The sequence below is a fragment of the Balaenoptera physalus genome (genome assembly GCF_965194825.1).
Source record: "Balaenoptera physalus genome assembly, chromosome: 13".
NCBI lineage: Eukaryota > Metazoa > Chordata > Mammalia > Artiodactyla > Balaenopteridae > Balaenoptera > Balaenoptera physalus.
Window position 1 is genome coordinate 88,480,861 of NC_138892.1, and position 26,860 is coordinate 88,507,720.

Sequence of the window (26,860 nt, forward strand, 5' to 3'; positions counted from 1 at the left end):
GTGCACCTTGACTGAAGAATTACATCCAGTTTCCCTCCGCTAATGTTACTGAGGGAAAGAGGGTATCTAACAATAGGCCAAGTCAGTCTGGAAAATGATGCCATGTTCTGAAGGAAGCAAGGTGCATTCCTTTGTACGTGTGTGTACAGGGACTACTTTTGGAATACAGTTACCTCCCCTGTAATAAATCACAAGGAATATTAGTAGAAAATACTGAGATAGAATATTCATAAATGTGACATAAATCCAGAGAATGAAAGCGTTCTGACTATATGAGCTTGGTTATTTAACACATTTGGGAAGAATCTTCCGATTTATGCGACGAGCATTCATTGCTGTTCAAAATGCTGCTTTTCTACTCTGACGAGCAGGCAGAATGCTACTACTAGGGAGAAGGTTCTAGCAGTGATGCAAGTGGACACTTCCTCCTAGCAACTCTACGTTGTATGTTTGTATCTATCAGTCATTGTGTTGATTCAGCTAATTTGTTCTGTCCACGGAAGAATGACTCAACTCTACCTGTAAAGGGTGGCTAAACAATGTCTGGACACATCTTTTCTCTGAAAACCTTGAATGGCCCATGAATGTAGAACAGGTTGCATGTATTGACCAATCGACTCCACAGTGTTGGAATTGGTGGTGCATAGTCCGTATGGGGCACAGGAGAGTTGTGGTACTCACTGTTTTCCCAAGGCTGAGCCTAATCTCACTGTAGGACGTCTACTCCAAGCAGTGTGGGCCTGGTGGGATTATAACAGCATTAAAAGCCTGCGTACTCACACACCATTTATTGTTCGAAATCCCATAGTTAAATTCATTCCTTTGGGTTACATTTTTTTAAAAATCACTTTTCTTGATATCATCTGATTGCTTAGACCAGTAATAACCTACAATTAGTTATTAGTAATCATTTGTTCATTTATTTATCTAACATTTATTTCTGTTAACTCTGTTCTTTCATAAAATACACTAACAAAATCCACCAGTTCAGAACTACTCATGACCTCATTTCACAAAATTCTTGCATGAAATATAGACGTATCTGCTTTTATGTAGTAGTTCTTAACGTGTCTTGACTGAATGCCTGCTTTCTTCACCAAATCTGTTCCATCCACATTCAGTCTTTCAGGGAAGAGCAACTCCATCCTTCTATTTGCTCATTCCAAACACCTGGGAGTCTTCATTGACTCCTAGCTTTCATTCACACCCATATCCAATTCATTTGCAAATCCTATCTCTAAAAGATACATATTCTGATTCACCACTGCCACTCTGGCTCAAGATGACATAAAGTATTGCCTGGAATATTAAAATAGACTCTACCTTTACACCTACCATTGTCTATTCCTAACATAGCTCTGGAAATAAATGGGGGCATTTTTGGTTGTTGAGTGGCATGGACATATATACACTACCAAATGTAAAACCGATAGCTAGTGGGAAGCAGCCGCATAGCACAGGGAGATCAGCTCGGTGCTTTGTGACCACCTAGAGGGGTGGGATAGGGAGGGTGGGAGGGAGGGAGTCGCAAGAGGGAAGAGATATGGGGATATATGTATATGTATAGCTGATTCACTTTGTTATAAAGCAGAAACTAATACACCATTGTAAGGCAATTACACTCCAATAAAGATGTTAAAAAATTTAAAAAAAAAAGTTCTGGGAATTACTACTGGCATTTGGTGAGCTGAGTTTAGAGATGACCTGCCATGTGCTTGATGGTCAGGACAAAGAGAGGTTGGCCACTCACAATGCCAATAGCAACTCGATTGAGAAATACTGAGCCCATTAAAAATCTAAGTCACAGAATATCCCACTTCTGCTCAAACCCCTCCAATGACTGCTAATTTTTCTAAGAACAAAAGCCAATATCCTTACAATGGTGTACAGGTCTTACACAGTCAGTCCTTTCCCCTGCCTCGCTTATCTGATCTCATTTCTTACTATTCTCTCATCACTTACTACATTGCAACCACTCTGAAAATACAGTCGTGCCAGCATGCTATTCCTGCTGCCTGAAAAGTTCTTTCCCCAGTATGCATGTCTCGCTCCCTCACCTCCTTACTCAGCATCCTCTTTCTCAGTTACCCTGCTTAAAACTGCAGATCCTCCTTTCAGGTTCCTATCCACAAGCTGTTTTGTCTCCAAAATACTTGTCACCATCTAACATATTAAGCTACATTCTTTTCTGTCTTTACTCACCAGACTTTGAGCTGCGTAAGAGATTTTTGTCTGTTTTGTTCCCTGCTACTATCACATTGCGTAGAATAATATTTGGCATATAGTAGGTGCTCAATAAGTAGTTTTTGAATGAATGAATTACTCATAACAACCTTGGGCAGTATTGCATTAAAGAAGTGGGCATTTAAAAGCTGAAAGGCTAGTAGATTTTTCGAGACACATAACTTAGTAAAGAGAGGGATTTGCACCTGTTCTCATAAGTACATTTATTTATTCATCTGCTAAGTATTTATTAAACTCCAGTTTAAATCAGGCACTGTTCTAGGTGCTAAAGGTAAAGCAATGAACAAAATAGGCAAGGTCTATTTTGCCTAAAATGTTTTAGATCTCTAAAACAAACTAATTTTAGAGATGCTAAGTGCTATGCAGGAAATAAAAGAAAAGGGAGAAGGGATAGTGACAAGTGGCGATGGGGAGAGGCCTCCAATTATTGTACTTTTCCCATTGTAGCCTGACTAGCTCATTTCCATATTAGTAACAATTACTTTATTTGATACATTCACAAACACTTGAAAGGAGAAAGAAATGGGGAATTGGTACATGGACAAGTATGTTTTGAAGTGATCTATGTGGTCTATTGGAAAGAAAATGGATTTTTCAAAATTGAAGTATAGTTGATTTACAATATTGTGTTACTTTCAGGTGTATAGCACAGTGATTCCGTATTTGTGTGGATTATATTCCATTATAGGTTATTACAAGATAATGGCTGTAATACCCTGTGCTATACAGTATATCCTTGTTGCTTATCTATTTTATACATAGTAGTTTGTATCTGTTAATCCTATACCCCTATTTTCTTCCTCCCCCTTTCCCTCACCCCTTTGGTAACCACAGATTTGTTTTCTATATCTGTGACTCTGTTTCTGTTTTGCATATACATTCATTTGCATTTTTTTAGATTCCATATATAAGTGATATCATACATTCTTTGTCTTTCTCTGCCTGACTTATTTCACCAAGTGTAATATTCCCTAGGTCTATCCACGTTGCTACAAATGGCAGAATTTCATTCTTTTTTTATGGCTGGATAATATTCCAATTGTCTATTGGGCATTTGAGTTGCTTTCGTGTTTTGGCTATTATAAATAGTGCTGCTATGAACACCGGGGTGCATGTATCTTTTCAAATTAGCCTTTTCATTTTTTTCCAGATATATACCCAGGAGTGGAATTGCTCATATGGTAGTTCTATTTTTAGTTTTTTGAGGAACCCCCATACTGTTCTCCATAGTGGCTGTATCAATTTACATTCCCACCAACAGTGTAGGAGGGTTCCTTTTTCTCCACACCCTCTCCAGCATTTGTTATTCGTAGACTTTTTGATAATAGCCATTCTGACAGGTGTGAGGTGATATCTCGTTGTTGATATCAGGAAGTCTTGAGTTCAAATCCCACCTCTGCCACATGCTGACCATGTGACCATGAGCAACTAAGTTTAACTCAGTATCCTCATTTGCTCTGTGTCAACAATGCACACTTCATAGGGTGGTTGTGAAGTTAGTGAAGAGTCAGTGTAGATGAGATGTGTAATGGATAATAAAATAAGTCAGTAAATGTTTTTTAAAGAAGATTTTTGGTTAATACATAGGAAATGAACCTGGATGGGGTGCTCTGGTGGGTGTCTGTTTTCTGAGGAGGAAGATGGGGTTATTATAAGGGCACTAAGTGCCAACTCAGAACTTTTGCAAAACCCTTTGATCCCCACACTTAAATAGCATTATACAATTTGTATAAAAGTTTTGATATTCTATTTAATAAACTTTTGTTATTATGAAAGTTATATAATTTATTGGAGAAATGTTTAGAAAATGTAGATTAGCAAAAGAAACTAAGCAACTTTTGTAATTCTAAAATTAATATTGTCACATTTTAGCATTTATCCTTTGAGTCATTTTTATATCTTGTGTGTGAATGTGTGTGTGTGTGTGTGTGTGTGTGTATCATTGGTTATATAAACTACAAATCTTCTGTCTATTAACCAAAATTAATCTTTTAGAACATTAATATTTTGGAACAGAATTAGGGTTTAGGAACTTTCAGGTACTGGAGTCACAGGAATGTGTATTTGGATCTGGGCTCTGCTAATTACTAAGCCTCTTTTCCTCAGCAGATTAGTAGGGAGGTGATCTGTAGTTTATTTAAGTAATGCCCTATTGTTAGCCATTTTGACTCATTCCTTTTTTCATATTATCAATAATTTCTAGAAAAATATATTTGTGGATACACTTTTCTTGTTTTTGGAATTCTTTCCTCAGGATATATTTTCCAGAAATGAAATTACATATGAACATGTGTAAGACTGCTGGTATAGATGATCCAAATATTTTTCAAAAAATTTGAACCACTTTTAACTTTCAGTAGCAACATATGAAAGGCCCCACTTTACCATACCTTTCCAGCATGGGGTATTATAATAAAAACTTGTGTTAATTTGACATAACCCATAAGTGGATACTCCCATATGTATGCTAAGTTACCGTTTGTTGAGTCCCATGAAATGAAAAGTTCCTCAATATCCCTTGGAGAGTTAGGAAAGACTTCACTGAGAAGGTACAATGATTGGGTTGGGTCTTGAGGGAAGAATAGGTAGAGAAGGATGGCAGAACATGGAAAAATCGTCTCGTGTAGGGTTTGAGACTTAAAGCAAGGAGAACAGCTAAGGAAGGGAGCACTCATAATAGTCAAGGTAAGAGAAGAACATGAGTGTGGAGAAGGGTGATACCTATGGAAACAGAGAGGAAGGGACATATTTTATAGATATTTGAGAGATTGGGTGAGGATGATTCAATGGCCAATTAGATGCAACAGGTAAGGGAGAGGAGACTCCCTCCATTATTATCATGAGGACTTTTTAATTAAAGAGTTCTAAATTTATATAAATCACTCATTTATTTCCCATCTTCTGAGTTCAGTTAAATTAGAAATCATAACTTACAGCAAAGACTATCCCTGTTCACTTGGTAGAAGTAGGTAGGCATGTTGTTTTATCTTTCAGCATGCCTTAGCACTCCCTTCTCTAGAAAGAGCATCCCCCCCATACATATATACATACTCTTTCTTTTGGTTGAACTGTTTCTTCATTATCTCTGCCCACCACAAAGGCAGGTGATATAGTCTTGGCCAGTCATAGAACTTCATTCTGCTGGCCATTATGAATGATATAAAGAAAAAGCCCTAGTTTTCCCAAAATGCATGCAAAAATCTTTTCTGCTATGATATTTCACCTCCCATTGAATGGTAATTAAAATTTAGTTAAAATGCCTGTACAAGTTCTTGCTATGGTGTGAAAGATTATAATAAGAGGGATAAGACTGTCGAACATTGTTTGAATACCTACAGCGTTAGGTACTTAATGGACTAGGCACTCGTGCACTTGACATGCACTCATTTTATTCTATTGTTCACCCAATTAAGCAGGCATGATTTTAATTCCCATTTAACAGATGAGGAAATGAAGGAACCAAGACTTAAAGTAACTTGCCAGTGGTCATCCATATAGGCTGGAGATGGGATAGCCAGAATTAACAAATTCTTGATAGAGGAAATGTGGCACTTTTATTCATTATCATAAGAAACAATACTAATAAGTAAGCGTATTTTCTATATATAATCTTCTCTAACATTATAATCTTCTAACATTAAACTTTACTTGGCAATTACTCAGAATTTCCTTGGAACAAACCAAGATTATTGATCTTCTATTTTTCACTTGATAATGATTTAATTAGCTTGGTAATCAACTATATAAATGCTATTTCTATTTGGTGATAATGATGATGCCATGTATGTACATCCGGTATGGATCATCTCATTTCTTATTTTATCACTGGAAATTTCTATTGTATAATTTTTCACCTTATTTAATTTACTTATATACGTGATAATGTCTGCTGTACTGTTAATTTATAAAAGGCAGAATCCATATCCGATTAATCTTCTTAGCCTTCAAATTAGGCTGAAAAAAGAAATTAACATTTATTATTGGGTTCTGTAACATTTATTAATTTAATTAGTTCTCACTTTATTTTATTTATTTATTTTTTTAGAAGAGGAGCAAGTGTTGTTTTTTTTTTTTAATTAATTAATTAATTTTTTTTTTTTTTTTAATGGCTGTGTTGGGTCATTTCTGTGTGAGGGCTTTCTCTAGTTGTGGCAAGCGGGGGCCACTCTTCATTGCGGTGCGCAGGCCTCTCAGTATCGCAGCCTCTCTTGTTGCGGAGCACAGGCTCCAGACGCGCAGGCTCAGTAATTGTGGCTCACAGGCCCAGCTGCTCCACGGCATGTGGGATCTTCCCAGACTAGGGCTCGAACCCGTGTCCCCTGCATTGGCAGGCAGATTCTCAACCACTGCGCCACCAGGGAAACCCTAATTCTCACTTTAAAAATGAGAAAACTAAGGTTCAAAAAGATTTTGGCACCTATAATAAGTCGAGGCCTGAACTTAAACTCAAGTCTAGATGGTCTCAGAACACGTGTTGTTTTTATTTCTCCATTCTGCCTTATTATATAAACAGTATCTTATGATAAGTGCTCAGTAACTTTTTTGTTGAATAAATGAATAGATGAATAGATAGATGGTTGCTATTCAACAGATTCGCAACTGAACTCGAAGCAATGTGCATGCACAGTTAAGAGAAGGCAGCAGACCTTATATAAATTTCGATGGCAGAAAATATACTTGAATAGTCAAACATGTATTGACTGACAAAGAGTTTAGTCATTTTATGTTGTGTAACTAGAATTGATCAGATTGCTTAATCTTATAATCTTATTATATCATTGAAATTGGGTAAATATGAGATAGCCCCATAGGGTAATGTAGCTTCTGAGTACTTGTTTAAATGAATTTATATTAAAATTGAAGGTTTAAATAGATAGGATTGGTAAACTTGAATTTTATGTCACTGAAACTTGATATTTTCCAAGTATATGTTTCCTCACATACTTATCTAATTTTGTTTGGCAGCTAAAGTGTTCCTTTTTAACAGTCATTCTTAAGTAGAGAATTCTAAAATCACAAAAGTGTCTACATGATTTACAGCTTTTAACAAATTGTATTCTGAACTATCACCATACTTTGGATGAAAAAAATTTTTTCTACACTACCAGCCCTGAAAAAGTGAAAATTATACTTGGATTTTATTGTAATACTTGAGTTCTATTGAAAGAGTAATCTCTGAAGACTAGTTTAAAAGTAGAACACCTTACTATTATTTTATTATTGGCATTTAATCTTGGCAGGCCATTAATGTTATCTGTCAAGCAATAATCTATCAAAATATAAAATTTCTTTTGTATCATCTTAACATAGACTTTTTCAAGACAGATGTGGGTACTTTTCCTTTTAAAAATGGGGATAACGTGTTAACGTGTCTTTGTTTTAGCTGTGTAATTTTTTAAAAACTGCTTTATTGAGTTATCGTTTATATACTATACAATCCACTCATTTAAAGTGTGCAATTCAGTGTTTTTCAGTAAATTCAAGGAGTTGTTCAATATCACCACAGTATAATTTTAGAACATTTTCATCTAACAAAAAGAAGCTACATATTTATTAACAGTTGCTTCCCATTACCCCACAAATCTCCTTTCCCTATAATTCTAAGTAACTGCTCATCTGCTCGATGTTTCTATAGATGGTAAATCTATAGACTAGGTAATATTCTGGACTTATAAATGAAATCATACAATATATGGTCTTTTGTTATCGGCTTCTTTTATTTGGTATAACATTTTCAGGGTTCATCAGTGCTGTAACATGTACTCCATTCCTTTTTATGGCTGAATAGTATCCCATTGTATGGATGTACAACATTTTGCTTATCCATTCATCAGTTGATGGACATTTAGATTGTTGCCACATTTAGTCTATTATAAGTAATGCTACCATGAACATTCGGGTGCAAGTTTTTGTATGGACACATGTTTCATTTCTCTTGTGTATGTAAGTACATAGGGGTGGAACTGCTGGGTCATATGGTAACTCTGTACGTAACATTTTAGGAACCGCCAAACTATTTTCCGGAACACCTGCAGAATTTCACATTCTTACCTGTGACATACATGGTTCCAATTTCTCTACATTCTTATCAGCACTTGTTATTATCTCTTTTTAAAAAATAGCTATCCTAGTGGATGTGAAGTAGTATATCATTGTGGTTTTGGCTTGCATTTACCTAATGGCTAATGCTGAGTATATTTCATAGTCTAATTGGCCATTTTTATATATTCTCTGGTAAAATGTCTATTCAGATTCTTTGCCCATTTTTTAATTGGATTGTTTGACTTTTTAATATAGAGTTTTAAGAGTTCTTTCTATATTTTGGATACAAGTCCTTTATCAGATCTGTGATTTGCAAATATTTTCTCTCATTCTGTAGGTTGCCTTTTCACTTTCTTGATGTTGTACTTTGAAGCACAAACATTTTGTATTTTGATGTAGTCCAATTTATTGATTTTTTCTTTTGTTACTCATTTTATCTGTTGGTGTTGTATTTGAGAAACCATTGCCAAACTCAGGGTTACGAATATTTATGCTTTCTTCTAAGAGTTTTATGGTTTTAGCTCTTACATTTAGTTATATGATCCGTTTTGAGTTAATTTTTTATACGGTTTTGAAGTAAAGATCTAATTCCATTCTTTTGCATGTGGATATCTAGTTTTCCCAGAACCATTTGCTGAAAAGACGATTATGTCCCAATACTAATCCTCTGACATCAGCTGAGTGTCCTATCGTTCAAATCAATCTGATGCTAACTATTTGGAGTTAGCACCAGATCCCACAAACTAAAGGCTAACGTCCCCAATAAGACTGCCCTTACTTCAGAAGAGAGCTGCAAGTGGGGTCCCCAGGCAAGGGGCACTTCTGCCTGGTTGAATTGGCTACAGATTTGGAAGCTCCCACGACACTGCTTCAGGTTCACTAATTCACTAGAATGACTCACAGAATTCATGTAAGTGCTTAATTATGATGACTGTTTTATTATAAGGGATTCAAGTGAACAGCCAGATGAAGAGGTATATAGAACAAGGCCGAAAGAGTTGTGGAGTGGGAGTTTCTGTCCTTGTGGAGGCAGGGTTGCCACCCTCCTAGTACATCAACGTATTCACCAAGCTGGAAGCTCTCTGAGATTGTTGTTCAGAGTTTTTATTGACATAATTTATAGACATAGTTGATTAAATCATTAGCTATGTCATTAAACTCAATCTCCAGCCTCTCAATCTCTTCTCCCCAGAGGTTGTGTGGGGGAGGGTCAGGGGATGGGGGTGGGAGGTGTCTCAAAGTTCCATCCCTCAAATCACTTGATTGCTTTTTCTGACATTCTCTCCCAGCCTGAAGCTATCTGGGAACTCTGACAAGAGTCACCTCATAGCATAACAAAGTCACAGCTGTCACTCAGGGAATTCCAAGGGTTTTCAAAGCTCTGTGTCAAGAATCAGGAACAATAGCCAGGTCACGGAAGCAACCCAAATGCCCACCGACAGATGAATGGATAAAGAAGATGTGGTACATATATACAACGGAATATTACTCAGCCATAAAAAGGAATGAAATTGGGTCATTTGTAGAGATGTGGATGGATCTAGAGACTGTCATACAGAGTGAAGTAAGTCGGAAAGAGAAAGACAAATATCGTATATTAACGCATATATGTGGAAGCTAGAAAAATGGTACAGATGAACCAGTTTGCAGGGCAGAAATTGAGACACAGATGTAGAGAACAAATGTATGGACACCAAGGGGGGAACGTGGTGGGGGGGGGTGGTGGTGATGGTGTGATGAACTGGGAGATTGGGATTGACATGTATACACTAATATGTATAAAATGGATAACTAATAAGAACCTGCTGTATAAAAAAATAAATAAAATAAAATTCAAAAATTAAAAAAAAAAAAAAAAGAACCAGGAACAAAGACTAGATTTATTTATTTATTTTTTGTCATACCATAACTGTTCTTTCCCCCATTGAATTGTCTGGGCAAGTGTGTCAAAAATCAATTGACCATAAATGTCTAGGTTTATTTCTGTACTCTCAATTCTATACCATTTATCTATGTTTGCATCCTTATGCCAGTACCACACTGTATTGATTACTGTAGCTTTGTCTTTAGTTTTGAAGTTGTAAAGGATGCATTCCCCAACTTTTTTCTTCTTTCTCAGGATTGATTTAGCTATACTGGATCCCTTGCATTTCCTTATGAATTTTAGGAACAGTTTGTCCATTTTTACCAAAAAAGCCAGCTGAAATTTTGATAGAGATTGTGTTGAATCCATAGATCAATTTGGGGAATATTTCATATTAAGAATATTAAGTTTTCTGATCCATGAATTGTGGGATGTGTTTTCATCTTTTTTAGATATTCTTTCATTTCTTTCAGTAGTGTTTTAATTTTCAATGTACAAGTCTTCCACTTATATTATTAAATTTATAATTATTTTATTTTTTCACACTGTTGTAAATGAAATTGTTTTCTTAATTTTATTTTTGTAGTGTTTATTACTAGTATATAGGAATCCAGTTGATTTTTTTAAATATTTATTTATTTATTTGGCTGTGCCAGTCCTTAGTTGCAACACGCAGGATCTTATCTGCTATGTGCGGCATCTTTATTGCAGCATGTGAGATCTTTTTAGTTGAGGCATGAGGCATCTTTTAGTTGTGGCATGTGCACTCTTAGTTGTGGTATGTGGGATCTAGTTCCCTGACCTGGGAATGAACCCTGGCCCCCTGCATTGGGAGCATGGAGTCTTAGCCACTGGACCACCAGGGAAGTCCCCAATTGATTTTATATTGATTTTTATATTTATATTGTATATATGTGCCACATCTTCTTTATCCATTCATCTGTCAATGGACACTTAGGTTGCTTCCATGTCCTGGCTATTGTAAGTAGTGCTGCAGTGAACATTGTGCTACATGACTCTCTTTGAATTGTGGTTTCCTAAGGGTATATGCCCAGTAGTGGGATTGCTGGGTTGTATGGTAGTTCAATTTTTCGTATTTTAAGGAACCTCCATACTGTTCTCCACAGTGGCTGTATCAATTTACATTCCCACCAACAGTACAAGAGGGTTCCCTTTTCTCCACACCCTCTCGAGCATTTATTGTTTATAGTTTTTTGATGATGGCCATTCTGACTGGTGTGAGGTGACACCTCATTGTACTTTTGATTTGCATTTCTCTAATGATTAATGATGTTGAGCATCCTTTCATGTGTTTGTTGGCAGGATGTATATCTTCTTTGGCGAAATGTCTATTTAGGTGTTCTGCCCATTTTTGGGTTGGGTTGTTTGTTTTTCTGATATTGAGCTGCATGAGTTGTTTATAGATTTTGGAGATTAATTCTTTGTCAGTTGCTTCATTTGCAAATATTTTCTCCCATTCTGAGGGTTGTCTTTTGGTCTTGTTTATGGTTTCCTTTGCTGTGCAAAAGCTTTTAAGTTTCATTAAGTCCCATTCGTTTATTTTTGTTTTTATTTCCATTTCTCTAGGAGGTGGGTCAAAAAGGATCTTGCTGTGATTTATGTCATAGAGTGTTCTGCCTATGTTTTTCTCTAAGAGTTTGATAGTGTCTGGCCTTACCTTTAGGTCTTTAATCCATTTTGAGTTTATTTTTGTGTATGGTGTTAGGGAGTGTTCTAATTTCATTCTTTTACATGTAGCTGTCCGGTTTTCCCAGCACTACTCATTGAAGAGGCTGTCTTTTCTCCTTTGTATATTCTTGCTTCCTTTATCAAAAATAAGGTGACCATGTGTGCGTGGGTTTATCTCTGGGCTTTCTGTCCTGTTCCATTGATCTATATTTCTGTTTTTGTGCCAGTACCATATTGTCTTGATTACTGTAGCTTTGTAGTATGGTCTGAAGTCTGGGAGCCTGATTCCTCCAGCTCCGTTTTTCTTTCTCAAGATTGCTTTGCCCATTCGGAGTCTTTTCTATTTCCATACAAACTGTGAAATTTTTTGTTCCAGTTCTGTGAAAAATGCCATTGGTAGTTTGATAGGGATTGCATTGAATCTGTAGGTTGCTCTGGGTAGTAGAGTCATTTTCACAATGTTGATTCTTCCAATCCAAGAACATGGTATATCTCTCCATCTGTTTGTATCATCTTTAATTTCTTTCATCAGTGTCTTATAGTTTTCTGCTTACAGGTCTTTTGTCTCCTTAAGTAGGTTTATGCCTAGGTATTTTATTCCTTTTGTTGCAGTGGTAAATGGGAGTGTTTCCTTAGTGTCTCTTTCTGATCTTTTGTTGTTAGTGTATAGGGATGCCAGAGACTTCTGTGCATTAATTTTGTATCCTGCTACTTTACCAAAGTCATTGATTAGCTCTAGTAGTTTTCTGGTAGCATCTTTAGGATTCTCTATGTATAGTATCATGTCATCTGCAAACAGTGACAGCTTTACTTCTTCTTTTCTGATTTGGATTCCTTTTATTTCTTTTTCTTCTCTGATTGCTGTGGTTAAAACTTCCAAAACTATGTTGAGTAATAGTGGTGAGAGTGCACAACCTTGTCTTGTTCCTGATCTTAGAGGAAATGGTTTCAGTGTTTCACCATTGAGAACGATGTTGACTGTGGGTTTGACATATATGGCCTTTATTATGTTGAGGTAAGTTCCCTCTATGCCTTCTTTCTGGAGTGTTTTTATCATAAATGTGTGTTGAATTTTGTCAAAAGCCTTTTCTGCATCTATTGAGACGATCATATGGTTTTTCTCCTTCAATTTGTTAATATGGTTTATCACATTGACTGATGTGAATATACGAAGGATCCTTGCATTCCTGGGATAAACCCCACTTAATCATGGTGTATGATCCTTTTAATGTGCTGTTGGATTCTGTTTGCTAGTATTTTCTTGAGGTTTTTTTGCATTTATGTTCATCAGTTATTGGCCTGTAGTTTTCTTTCTCTGTGGCATCCTTGTCTGGTTTTGGTATCAGAGTGATGGTGGCCTCATAGAATGAGTTTGGGAGTGTTCCTCCCTCTGCTATGTTTTGGAAGAGTTTGAGAAGGACGGGTGTTAGCTCTTCTCTAAATGTTTGATAGAATTCATTTGTGAAGCCATCTGGTCCTGGACTTTTGTTTGTTGGAAGATTTTTAATCACAGTCTCAATTTCAGTGTTCGTGATTGGTCTGTTTATATTTTCTATTTCTTCCTGGTTCAGTCTCAGAAGGTTGTGCTTTTCTAAGAATTGGTCCATTTCTTCCAGGTTGTCCATTTTATTGGCATAGAGTTGCTGGTAGTAATCGCTCATCATCCTTTGTTTTTCTGCAGCATCACTTGTGACTTCTCCATTTTCATTTCTAATTCTATTGATTTGAGTCTTCTCCCTTTTTTTCTTGTTGAGTCTGGCTAATAGTTTATCAATTTTGTTTATCTTCTCAAAGAACCAGCTTTTAGTTTTATTGATCTTTGCTAGTGTTTCCTTCATTTCTTTTTCATTTATTTCAGATCTGATCTTTATGATTTCTTTCCTTCTGCTAACTTTGGCGTTCTTTTGTTCTCTTTCTTTAATTGCTTTAGGGATAAGGTTAGGTTATTTGAGATGTTTCTTGTTTCTTGAGGTAGGATTGTATTGCTATAAACTTCCCTCTAGAACTGCTTTTGCTGCATCCCATAGGTTTTGGGTTGTCGTGTTTTCATTGTCATTTGTTTCTAGGTATGTTTTCATTTCCTCTTTGATTTCTTCAGTGATCTCTTGGTTATTTAGTAGTGTATTGTTTATCCTCCATGTGTTTGTATTTTTTACAGAGTTTTTCCTGTAAGTGATATCTAGTCTCATAGCACTGTGGTCGGAAAAGATACTTGATACGAGTTCAATATTTTTAAATTTACCAAGGCTTGATTTGTGACCCAAGTTATGATCTATCCTGGAGAATGTTCCATGAGCACTTGAGAAGAAAGTGTATGCTGTTGTTTTGGATGGACTGTCCTATAAATATCAATTAAGTCCATCTGGTCTTATGTGTCATTTAAAGCTTGTGTTTCCTTATTTATTTTCATTTTGGATGATCTGTCCATTGGTGAAAGTGGAGTGTTAAAGTCCCCTACTATGATTGTGTTACTGTCGATTTCCCCTTTTATGGCTGTTAGTACTTCCCTTATGTATTGAGGTGCTCCTATGTTGGGTGCATAAATATTTACAATTGTTATATCTTCTTCTTGGGTTGATCCCTTGATCATTATGTAGTGTCCTTCTTTATCTCTTGTAATAGTCTTTATTTTAAAGTCTGTTTTGTCTAATACGAGAATTGCTACTCCAGCTTTCTTTTGATTTCCATTTGCATGGAACATCTTTTTCCATCCCCTCAGTTTCAGTCTGTATATGTCCCTAGATCTTAAGTGGGTCTCTTGTAGACAGCATATGTATGGGTCTTGTTTTTGTAGCCATTCAGCCAGTCTATGAGTCATTGTCTTTTGGTTGGAGCATTTAATCCATTTACATTTAAGGTAGTTAACAATATGTATGTTCCTATTACCATTTTCTTAATTGTTTTGGGTTTGTTATTGTAGGTCTTTTCCTTCTCTTGTGTTTCCTGCCTAGAGAAGTTCCTTCAGCATTTGTTGTAAAGCTGGTTTGATGGTACTTTGTTCTCTTAGCTTTTGCTTGTCTGTAAAGGTTTTAATTTCCCCGTTGAATCTGAATGAGATCCTTGCTGGGTAGAGTAATCTTGGTTGTAGCTTCTTCCCTTTCATCACTTTAAATATGTCCTGTCACTCCCATGTGGCTTGCAGAGTTTCTGCTGAAAGATCAGCTGTTAACCTTATGGGGATTCCCTTGTATATTATTTGTTGTTTTTCCCTTACTGCTTTTAATATTTTTTCTTTGTATTTAATTTTTGATAGTTTGATTAATATGTGTCTTGGCTTGTTTCTCCTTGGCTTTATCCTGTATGGGGCTCTCTGCGATTCCTGAACTTGATTGACTATTTCCTTTCCCATATTAGGGACGTTTTCAACTATAATCTCTTCAAATATTTTCTCAGTCCCTTTTTCTCTTCTTCTTCTGGGACCCCTATAATTTGAATGTTGATGTGTTTAATGTTGTCCCAGATGTCTCTGAGACTGTTGTCAATTCTTTTCATTCTTTTTTCTTTATTCTGCTCTGTGGTAATTATTTCCACTATTTTATCTTCCAGATCAGTTATCCATTCTTCTGCCTCAGTTATACTTCTATTGATTCTTTGTAGAGAATCTTTAATTTCATTTATTGCGTTGTTCATCATTGTTTGTTTCCTCTTTAGTTCTTCTAAGTCCTTGTTAAACGTTTCTTGTATTTTCTCCATTCTATTTCCAATATTTTGGGTCATCTTTACTATCATTGCTCTGAGTTCTTTTTTAGGTAGACTGCCTATTTCCTCTTCGTTTGTTTGGTCTGGTGGGTTTTTCCTTGCTCCTTCATCTGCTGTGTGTTTCTCTGTCTTCTCATTTTGCTTAACTTACTGTGTTTGGGGTCTCCTTTTTGCAGGCTGCAGGTTCATAGTTCCTGTTGTTTTTGGTGTCTGCCCCAAGAGGCTAAGGTTGCTTCAGTGGGTTATGTAGGCTTCCTGGTGGAGGGGACCAGTGCCTTCCTGGTGGATGAGGCTAGATCTTGTCTTTCTGGTGGGCAGGCCCACGTCTGGTGGTGTGTTTTGTTGTGTCTGTGACGTTATTATGATTTTATGCAGCCTCTCTGCTAATGGATGTAGTTGTGTTCCTGTCTTGCTAGTTGTTTGGCATAGGGTGTCCAGCACTGTACCTTACTGGTCGTTGAGTGCAGCTGGGTGTTAGCGTTGAGATGGAGATCTCTGGGCGAGCTTTCGCCATTTGATATTACGTGGAGCTGGGAGGTCTCTGGTGGACCAATGTCCTGAACTTGGCTCTCCACCTCAGAGACACAGGACTGACACCCGGCTGGAGCACCAAGACCCTGTCAGCCACATGGCTCGGATAAAAAGGGAGAAAAAAAGAAAGAATGAGTAAAATAAAATACAGTTATTAAAATAATAAGTTGAAAATTATTAAAAATAAAAAAATTTAAAAAGTGATTAAAAAAAAAGAAAGAAGAGAGTAACCAAACCAAAAAACACACCCACCAATGATAACAAGCGCTAAAAACTATACTGGAACAAACAAAGAAAAAAACAAACCAAAAAAACGGACAGACAAAACCCAAGTACAAATGGTAAAAGCAAAGCTATACAGACAATATCACCCAAAGAAGCATACACATAAACACTCACAAAAAGAGAAAGAGGAAAAAAAAAATCTATATATAAGAAAAGAAAAAGGAAGAAGAGAGCAACCAAATCAATAAACAAATCTACCAATGATAATAAACTCTAAATACTAAACTAAGATAAGCATAAAACCAGAAACAAATTATATGCAGAAAGGAAACCCCAAGTCTAGAGTTGCTCCCAAAGTCCACCGCCTCAATTTTGGGATGATTCGTTCTGTATTCAGGTATTCCACAGATGCAGGATACATCAAGTTGATTGTGCACATTTAATCCACTGCTGCTGAGGCTGCTGGGAGAAATTTCCCTTTCTCTTCTTTGTTGGCACATCTCCTGGAGTTCAGCTTTGTATTTGGCCCCGCCGCTGCCTGTGGGTCGCCTGAGGGCGTCTGTTCCCACCCAGACAGGATGGGGTTGAAGGAGCAGCTGATTAGGGGGCTGTGGCTCACTCAGGCTGGGGGGAAGGAGGGGTATGGAAGGCGGGCCAGCTCTTGTCCCCCTCCAGTACAGTCTTGAATAGAAGTGACATGAGTGGACACCCTTGTCTTATTTCTGATCATAGTGGGAAACCAGTCAGTCTTTTACTACTACGTATGATAGTTGTGAGGTTTTTGTAGATGGTCTTTATAAGGCTGAGGAAGTTCCCTTCTATTGCTAGTTTGTTGAATGTTTATATCATGAAAGGGTGTTGGATTTTGTCAAATGCTTTTCAGCATCTACCATATGATCGTATGGTTTTGTCTTTTATTTTATTAGTATGATATGTTACATTATTTGATACTTAGATGTTAAACCAACTTTGCATTCCTAGGATAAATCCCACTTAGTCTTGGTGTGTAATTTCTTTTACTATTTTATGGCCTTTAAAAGAATTTAGCTACCCCAGAAACCACCCCAAATTTTTGTTTCTTTCAAAAATGAGAAGTCTTATATAAACTAATAATCAAAAGTTATACAGGTAACCTGGTCCTAGATCATCTCTAAATCTCTGGCTCTAGTATGTTAGATCAATATCCTAGAAGTAGAATTCTGTTACCCTCAGAGTATCATTTTGAAGTCTTATTTAAAATACTAACCACAGGGCTTCCCTGGTGGCACAGCGGTTAAGAATCCGCCTGCCAATGCAGGGGACACGGACTTGATCCCTGGTCTGGGAAGATCCCACATGCTGTGGAGCAACTAAACCCATGTGCCACAACTACTGAGCTTGCGCTCTAGAGCCCACGAGCCACAACTACGGAGCCTGCATGCCACAACTACTGAAGCCTGCATGCCTATTACCCATGCTTCGCAACAAGAGAAGCCACCACAATGAGAAGCCCGCACACCACAACGAAGAGTAGCCCCCACTCTCCGTGACTAGAGAAAGCCCGCGTGCAGCAACGAAGACCCAGTGCATCCAAAAATTAATTAATTAATTAATTAACAATACATAAATAAAATAAAATACTAACCACATAATGTGATTGATGGTACATGTAACTGTACCCTCCTAGGGCATAAACGTTGTGTAATTTATATTTATACAATTTTAATAATCATGTTTCAAGATCATAAAAGTCATTAACAAATGTTTAAACATTTTGAAACCATTTTGAAACCATAATCATTCTGAGGCTAAAGTTTAAAAAGCTGAGAATAGATAATGAACCTCCCCTTATAAAAAAGAATTCTATATCGATAAATAAATAATAAAATAATGATAATATAGTTACATGTATTGAAATTTTTTTAAATTTTTGGATTTATATCAAGGCTATGAAACCATTTTACAGATCAAGAAAATAAACCTTCAAAGAGGTTAGATAAATTTCTAAAGACATAAAGCTCTTCTGTCATAGGACCAATGCTTAAATCCTGGTCTTTGGGGTCTGGCTCAGATAAAGTGACTAAGTATCAATATGGTGTTTCTGGTTTTGTTTTGCTATTCTTTTTTTTATTGTTTTAACATAGAAATTATCCAGTGAGTTTGTAAACCCTTTATTCTTATACACCCTAGTATCCTAGTACAATGTAGCACCGCGCTTTGGTACGTGCTAGTCTGTATTTAATAAATTTCAGTGCCCATTAGCCTGTTATCCTTAAAGTACTGTAGTTGTAAGTAAGGTTGCATTATAAGTATATTTTAAGTTAACCATCATGGACTATAAGAATGGTTAAAATTGTTTCTCTCAATAAAACTGGGCCCAGGGTGATCATAGGCTACATACATGCACATGTGCTTACATGACTGAATTAATAATATAAAATTTTTAAAAGTGATTTAATTGAAACAGCTTCAAGATAATTGGTTCACATTTTTTTTACATTTCAACTATCATTATATCTTGCCTGTCATTTATGAAAGTTTGTTTGTTGAGTGTTCATTTATTATTCATTCATCAGCTATTAACTGGCATAGTCCTATGAGTCTGATGTTGTATGGCTATGAATCTGGTCTAGAAAAAATTTTAGAATGAAATTACTTAATATTTCTTCCAAAGTTATGTAGTAGAAATCTTAACTCTCCTTATAATGTTTGATTTTTTTTTCACCTAAGTATTTTGGAATTACTTTGATTTTTCCCTAAATACTTGTCTTTCTTTGTTATTTTTTTCTTAGAATTGCAAGAAATAGATAATATCAAGGACATCAGGAGTGGGAGAGATTGCAGACTCAGCAGGTCAGAACATTGTATTATTATCATTTGCTGATCATTCTTTTGTCATTAATTTTGGAGTTCTTGATCTCTTGCCACTTGTTTATTTCTTATCCATGCTTACTTGGTGTGGTCTTCAGTTTTGCAAGTTAAAGGCTAAAGCCTTTAGATAATAAGTTCAGCATTTAGGCATTCTCTTTTTAGGATTTGAAGAAGAAAAAATAATTTGAAGAGATTTTCAGGAATAGAAGAAGATTTCTTACCTAATATGGTACACAGTTACCCTGATTTCTGTTATCCTTTTTAGGGTGTAAACTGTTTCGAAATGAAGACTTTTTGATGACTTTTCCAGAATCAAAACTTTAAAACATGTACAATGTTATTAATTATGTAATTGTAGTGGGAGAAGACTTGGGTCATGTAAGTCAAGTTTCCTTTCTTTTCTGCCCTGTTCTCTGGGCACAGGGACACCTCTAAAAGCTCTTGATGCTCTTAGAGTCAATCTGTTTACCAACGCTAATTTTAACTACTGAATGTTGACTACCATATGTAAATTGAAGGTTAATTAGTCAAAGGGTCTACTGTGAGCATTTGTCAGCCATTGTGGAAAGTTTAGTGTAAGTCACACCCCTCAGTAAGCTGGATGCAGCCATGCTGGCCTTTGTAGTCCCCATTTCCCTGAGTGTTACCATGAGTGACTGATGGCTCGTGTTCATCTCCTGCTTCAAGGAAGACTACCAGTTGTCTTCAATAGTGATTACAACTCTTGCTACTATTGCTTAGTTATTTCCAGAAGCTTGGGAGTCCTCTCCCTTTCTGTTACCCACCTAGTGTTACCACTTCCACAACTCTCCTGGAGTTTGACTTAGCTCCTCCACATCCAGGCCTTCTGGAGAGCAACTACCAGTGGGCTTTTCGGGTTCCATCACACAGAGAGATAAATAGCTTTGTTCTTCAGTCTGATCACCTCTCTTCAAGTGAAATGGCTTATTCAGAAAGGATCTAAGCTTAAAGTTCTTCTGCCAGGATGCTTCAGGGATTTAGTTATTTTCTGGAATTACGGACTAAACAGATTATTATTGTATGAATCTTGAGAGAACACCACTCTCCAGCTTAGAGGAAAGATAATTTCAAGTATATCTTGATGCATTGCATATACTCGGGTCTCTGCTCTTGGCTAAATTAAGAAAGAGTCCTGCAAAAAGCTGTGTTTAGAATGATATGCCCAAGTAATTGGGTTTGTAAGTATGTCTGCACTGATTCTTGCAGAGTTGAGAACCACTTTTTGGTGATACTTGCATAAAGAGTTTTCTGGTAGTAAACATCTCCCAATTTTCAGTTTATAAATATCATTGAACTAAACATTAAAAAGAAATAAATTGAAGCCAAAAGTAGTAGATTTTCTTGGCATCCAGCTGTATGTATATATTGATGTTAAACTGAATACAGTCGTTTGAGTTTTGCATGTTTGGAAGTAAGATCAAGAAGGAAGAGACCTCATAGATCCCTTATAGTCTTGACGCATAGAAAGAACTTCAGTCTAATCCATCTATTTTACAAACCTACATTGCTTCCCACTGTCACATGAAATATTAGTAACAGAGATTAATCTATGTTGCTTGATATGATGCAGACCCACTGAATTATGTGCCTTACAGGTTATGGAACACGAACAACTCTGCACACAACATTGTACACGCACATAAAAAATACCATCATCATTTGTCATCTTCACCAATTTATATTTGGTAAAGAATACCATTGATACTCATACTTCACTTTAAATTGTATTGATATTTGAAGAACTCAAGAACGTTAAGGTTTTTTTTACTGTTGTTTCTCTGGAGAAGTTCCCTATTCAGCTGGATGAAATGATAAGATGATCATTCATTCATACATACAACAGAAGTTCCTACTCTTCTGGAGTTTTCATTCTAGTGGAGGAAAACATAACATGAGGATTTTAATATATATGTTAATGGGGATGCATACTAAGGAGGAAATAAAGCAGAGTAAATTGAGAATGGTGGGAGACTGTATCCAATACCATGTCTAGGATAGGCCTTTCTGATAAGGAGAGAACGGAGCACAGACTTGAATGTAGTGAGAGGGAATGATTTAGGTATATGGGTGAAGAGAGTTACATTCAGTGGGAAGAACAAGTATAATGAGCATGCTTGGTATGTTGAAGGAGCGTCAAGGAGGGCACTGTGGCCAGAGAGAGTAAGGAGTGGAGAAGTAAGAGATGAGAAAGGGTAGGATGTTGTGATGACCATTTTATAAGGCCTGGTAGACCATGGCAGGACCTTGACTATTATTCTGAGTGAGATGGGAATCATTCAGGGGGTTTCAGCCAATAAAGAGGCATGATGTGACTTGCAAGGTTTAAGGATCGCTTGGACTTAAAGCTTGGGTAAAACATTAAAAATTTCTTTCTTTATACACAGAATATAAATTATGAATGAAAATAGACTTTAACAATGATTAGGGCAACATTATCTGATTAAGATTTTGACTGATGATTTTGTTCAGGGAGCTCATGTTAAATAGTAGAGCTATCATTTTTCGTTTTCATGTCTTTAATTTGCAGAATTCTGTTGATTTTGAATCGTGTTCTTCGGTTCTGTATAACTTATTTTTTCATAATAGGCACATTAATGACAAGGGCATGTAATATTTAGAAATTTGTGTATCCAGTTAGTTGCTTTGCATAGCTGAATTTCCCATTTGTTTGTCATTTTTAATTTCAACCAAAACTACATAGCCTTGTGTAAGTCCATAAACAAGTCATGAATTTTTATCTCCTAGTTGTAAGGGAGAATATTTGAAAATTATGTTGTGGTTTATTGTAATGATCACATGATTGATAAGACTATTTATGAGAAGGAAACACAGAGCAGTTAAAAAAAAAAACAAAACAGCTTCATAGGACTTATAGGGCATGAATTCTGGAACCAGCTCTGAAACTTACCAGGAGGACGACTTGGGGTCTTTAACCTGTGTTTGCCTGCTAAATGACGAACCCTGCTTCTCCCATAAGGAGAATTGCATTGCTACTGTTATCTCTGCAGTTCCTTTACATTTGTTAAACCAATGTGTGCAATGTGTAAATAAAAATTGGTTGAATTAGGAATCACTTACATTAGAAGTGACCATTTTTAATATAAATGAAAAAATAGGGATATACTATATAAAAAACAGAGGAAAATGTTCATATTTATTTTCAGAAAAATTAGGTTATAGAAGGTATTATTGATATTTGGAAGGAAGGGTTGTTTCTAAAATTATTATTACTGTCATGTCAAAGAATCAAAGTGATTATTGAAAAAGGAATTGAGGAGGTGGGAGTGCCTTCTCCTAGCAGTCTTACGGCAGCAGTTTCCAATTGCCCAATAACTGTTTACTAGAAATGTGTCAGACTTTTGATTCAATGCATTAAAAACTATCAAAGCTATAAGTAGGTATATAAGCTTAGATTTTCATTATTTGACTTTTAGAATATTCATGTAATAAATATATATTTTGTTTTCATAAACAAATATATAAATCTGTTTGCTTATGAATACTTAAATTTTCTTAAAAATTCTTGTTTATTCTAAATTCTTTCCCTTTTAGTCATAAGAATAGGAATCAGGTTTATATTTAAAGGGAGAAATAAGGAAATTACTCTTTGATACTGTTTTTTGAAGGAGAGGGTATGCAGCCTCAGCTTCACATATGCACCTAAAATTGTTGAATCTGCTGTGATTCCAGTGCCTTTTTTGCTGGGAGGTTCTCTTCTCCTGGAAGGGCCAGTGCCTCCCCCATGCTTAAACCTACTTCCTCTGGCAGTTCCAAAAACGTTGATTCTTCAATTGAGTATCTTCAACTTCTTCTTTATTGGAAACATTAATGGTTAAACATGTCAAGTTTCCCCTCTTAAATAATAAACAAAAACTTCCCTTTGATCTTACTTCTCCCTCCAGCTACCACTCCCTTCATATATATACGTATTTCCCCAAAGGTTTAACTTGTCTCCATTTTCTTTCTTCCTTCTTACTCGTCAGTCCTATTCTACTCCTATCCTGCCAGCCATTGCTAAGGTCATAAGTTATCTCCATCACACTAAATCCATATGGTAATTGTCAGTCATTATCTTATTTGGCCCTTGAGTTCGTTCAACTGCTTGAATGACTTTCCACTTTCCACTCCAGTTAAAAATTTTTTTTTTCCTCTTTGCATTTTGCTGAATGAATCTGTCTTGTTCTCCACTGTATCCCTAAAATACTTGTCAAAGTGCTTTGCTTATAGCTTGTGCTAAATGAATTTAGTTTGAAGATCCAAAACCCAATATTATAGTGTGAGATATAATGTCAAAAAGCCTACAAAAGAGCTACAACCTGACGTTCTATGAGGGTTCATAGAAAAGAGAAAGAAAGTTTCATAGACAAAACAGTATTTGAGCTGGATCTTAAAGGATGATTTTCCTAGCAGAGATGTTAGATACTGGTAGGGCTTAACTAGTATATATTTAAGATCCTGGTGTCTTAAGTGTCTTTTTCGGCTTGGGTAAGTTTGGATTCAGCACAGGGTATACAAAAGGGAGATAATGAGTGTAAAGATATGGTGGGCTCTTTACAACATAAAGAAACTTTACAGTTCAAATCTGTAAAGAGGACTTTGAATCTCATGCTAGTGATTAGACTTAACAGGACTTGGGGAGCCATTAAAAATTTGTGTTTGTTTTTTAAGGGAACGTGGGTGGTGATTAGGTCTATGCCTTGGATTAATTAGTTAATATGCTGGCAGTATGAGGTTGATTGAAAGGGGAGAAGCTAAAAGGGGAAGGTAGGAGGCCATTGTAGTCATTTAAGCAAGAGATCCAGAAAGTCAGGACCAAGATGGTAAAACCTGGGGACAGATAGGGGCAGAAATCCGAAGATGGAATCGTTAGGGTAGACTTTCTGGAGCAATAAGAGATGAATTTTAACCTTAAGTAATTGAAATAAAAGCCATGCAATTCACAGATGCAGGAAATAGGAAAAATTAATTGTTTGTGTTTATTTACATATTTTTAATTAGTGGGAGGTATGTGAATTGTTTTGAGAGTCTGTACATTTGAAATACCAGTGTTGATACATCGAAGAAGCATTCCATGCAGAGATTCTGGAACTAGGCAGGGGATTTGAGAATGAAGCTATGTGAGATTAAATTTGATAGCAAAATTTGCCTCCTTGGTGGAAGAGCAATCCAGGCTTAGGAAACACCCTGAAAGCCCAACAGTCTGAATGCCATGTGGAAGTTTGGAGAAGACCAAATGGAGTAGTCAAAGTAGAAGAAACTCTGAAGCTTGAATTGTAGTTTTGCTGCTTGACAAGCTATGTGGTCCTGAAGTAGGCTTTGGTTTATTTATTCATTTATTTATTTTTAATCTCTGCACAAGTCCTGCCTGAGTGGTCTGCAAATCGTAAACACTAAGTGCAGACTCAGTTGGCTCCCTAGAATATAATCATTTCTGGATTATGGAATTTTTTGAAATATTGAAAATTGTTTAGATGTTCCTTCATTCATTGGTTCATTCATTCATTCATTCATTCATATATTCTAAGTCTTAACCTGTGGCAGGCAATCTTTTAATTATATTGCCTGATTTTTCTCCATCCATTCTTGACTAGAATTTTCACCGCTTCAGTTTAGCATATTATTCTCAGTTAGTTATAGGAAAAATACTGATTGATTTAGATCTTGTCCATCTATGGAATCATGCCATCCAAATCTCAGACTACGTCTCCTCTTCCTCAGGTTGGTTGGAGGAAGTGATGGAGAGTGTTACTTTTACATTTATAATAATAGGAAATACATTCTTTATCCTGATTCCCTTTAGATGATTACAGTAAAATACTTAACTCATAAATGATTTAAATCATCCTCCTTAACAGTAGTTAAACACGCTGGTGTTATAGAGATCTGACAAACATAACTATTATCATACGACTACTGAGAAGTTTTTGGACAGAAGTGCCAGTTAGAAGAGGGGAGCCCTATCCCTGAATGCTGAATGAGTGCTTGCCTGGGGTGTCCCCAGGAACAGGAGCTGACACAGGTGTTCAGCACAGTTGCTTACTGCTTCCCATCAAGAAGGATGGGGGGTTCTTAGCGCTGCTGGTTTGTGGCACTCAGCATATTTGGCAAGCAGTCAGCCCTGGCTGTGGATTTCCCTGGGGAAAATAAAAGCCACAGGGAAGTCATCAGTGTGACCTTCTGCTGGGTAGTTGGCACATGGCTGCACCACGGGAAGGCTTTCAGTTGTCATTTTCTGAACGGGTAGATATCAGGTGCTGATGGAGGCTCTCCATTCAAGGTGGGAAGTGGAAAATGAGAAAAAATATTGAGCAGAAGCTTACCAAATAATTCCCAGTCATGAAGCTTAACACAGCTGATCTGCTGATAAAAGAGATATTCTTGTGGGGAGGGGGGAGGGAGTTTCTTTGGTTCTGTAAGCACAATTATAAGCTTTCCTATTTAAGTCTGACCCATCATATTGAAATGCTGTCACTAGTATCATTAGCAAGTAAAGTGTTGATAACATAGTCAAATGCACAGCAGAGTTCTGGCTCTTAAGTGTCTGGACTAACTCCCAATATTAGGAATAGGAGTCAAACTGCCATCACTTTTCCTGTGCTAACAGACGCCCTGCCATTAGCAGTCTGAAGGCAATTTTAATAAAATACATAGCCCTGCTGAGTTGGTCTCAAAAGATAACTAAGCAATGTAGAAAAGAAGCTTTTGTTTAAAAGTAATTATTTAAACTATGCATTACAGGTATTTTTCTTTTACCAGTAAGGCAAATGCTATCAGAATTTCAATAATGATTTGGTGGCACTTATCTAAATAATGTGATATTGTCATTTCAAAGACTTAAAGCATCGCCTTATTTTCACTTATATACAAAATGGGGGCACATTGGATCCAGGTATCAAGTGCATGTGGTTTACAGTTTATATTACATTTTTTTGTGTGAACAGTGTTGTATTCTTGGACAGATTTATGGAAATGTAACAAGCTGGTGATAGAGTTCTGGGAACTGCAGACTTGACTTCCAAACACAGATTAGAACAGGAGGGCAAAGAACATCTTTTTATTTTTCCTTTGCTGTCAGAAAGGGAATCACATTTCAGTTTTTTAAAAACTCTTTTAATAAGATGCTTATACATAAACCACAGTCACAAGGGTGTAATAAATGTGTGCGTGTATCAGAGGAGCCAAAGCTTTGTTTGCCAAAAGGTAAAAAGCTCAGAAAGCTTTTTAAGAGTCTATTTGGAAACCACTGAAATTACCGCCTTTCCTTCCCTTCTTAATAGTGACATACTGGCCTGAGATCCATAATATAGAATTAGCTCTGGCCTTAGAGTAGGCAGAGTTAGAACTTGTCTACATAAGTGTGACGTGTGGGACATCAGGAAGGCTCCTATTTCTGAGTGCCATCCAGGGGGAGGCAAAGCAGCATGTGCTTTGGAATGAGGCAGACCTCAGTTCAAATCCTACTCAAGTCCCAACTCTTTTTTTTTCATGATGTATTATTGTAGGCAAGTTATGCGCCTTCTCTAAGTCTTTGTCTCCTCATCTATAAATTGGGAATAATAACAAAACCAACCTTGTATGATTGTTCCGTGGCTGTAATGAGACAATACATGTAAAACATTTAGGATGGTGTCTGGCACAGAGTGAGCACCCGGAGAACATTTGTTTTTATATTAATGAACTTCTAACACACTTTTA

At 36.5% G+C, this 26,860-nt stretch overlaps 1 protein-coding gene across 1 annotated transcript in view; it reads left to right on the forward strand.

Annotated features, from left to right (window-relative positions):
* Positions 1-26,860, forward strand: part of SOX5 (SRY-box transcription factor 5) — a 990,465-nt gene that overhangs the window by 329,760 nt on the left and 633,845 nt on the right. Inside the window, exon 5 of the mRNA XM_082419737.1 lies at positions 19,066-19,126. The gene's annotated coding sequence lies outside the window, so the exon portion shown is untranslated. The remainder of the gene's footprint in view (positions 1-19,065; positions 19,127-26,860) is intronic.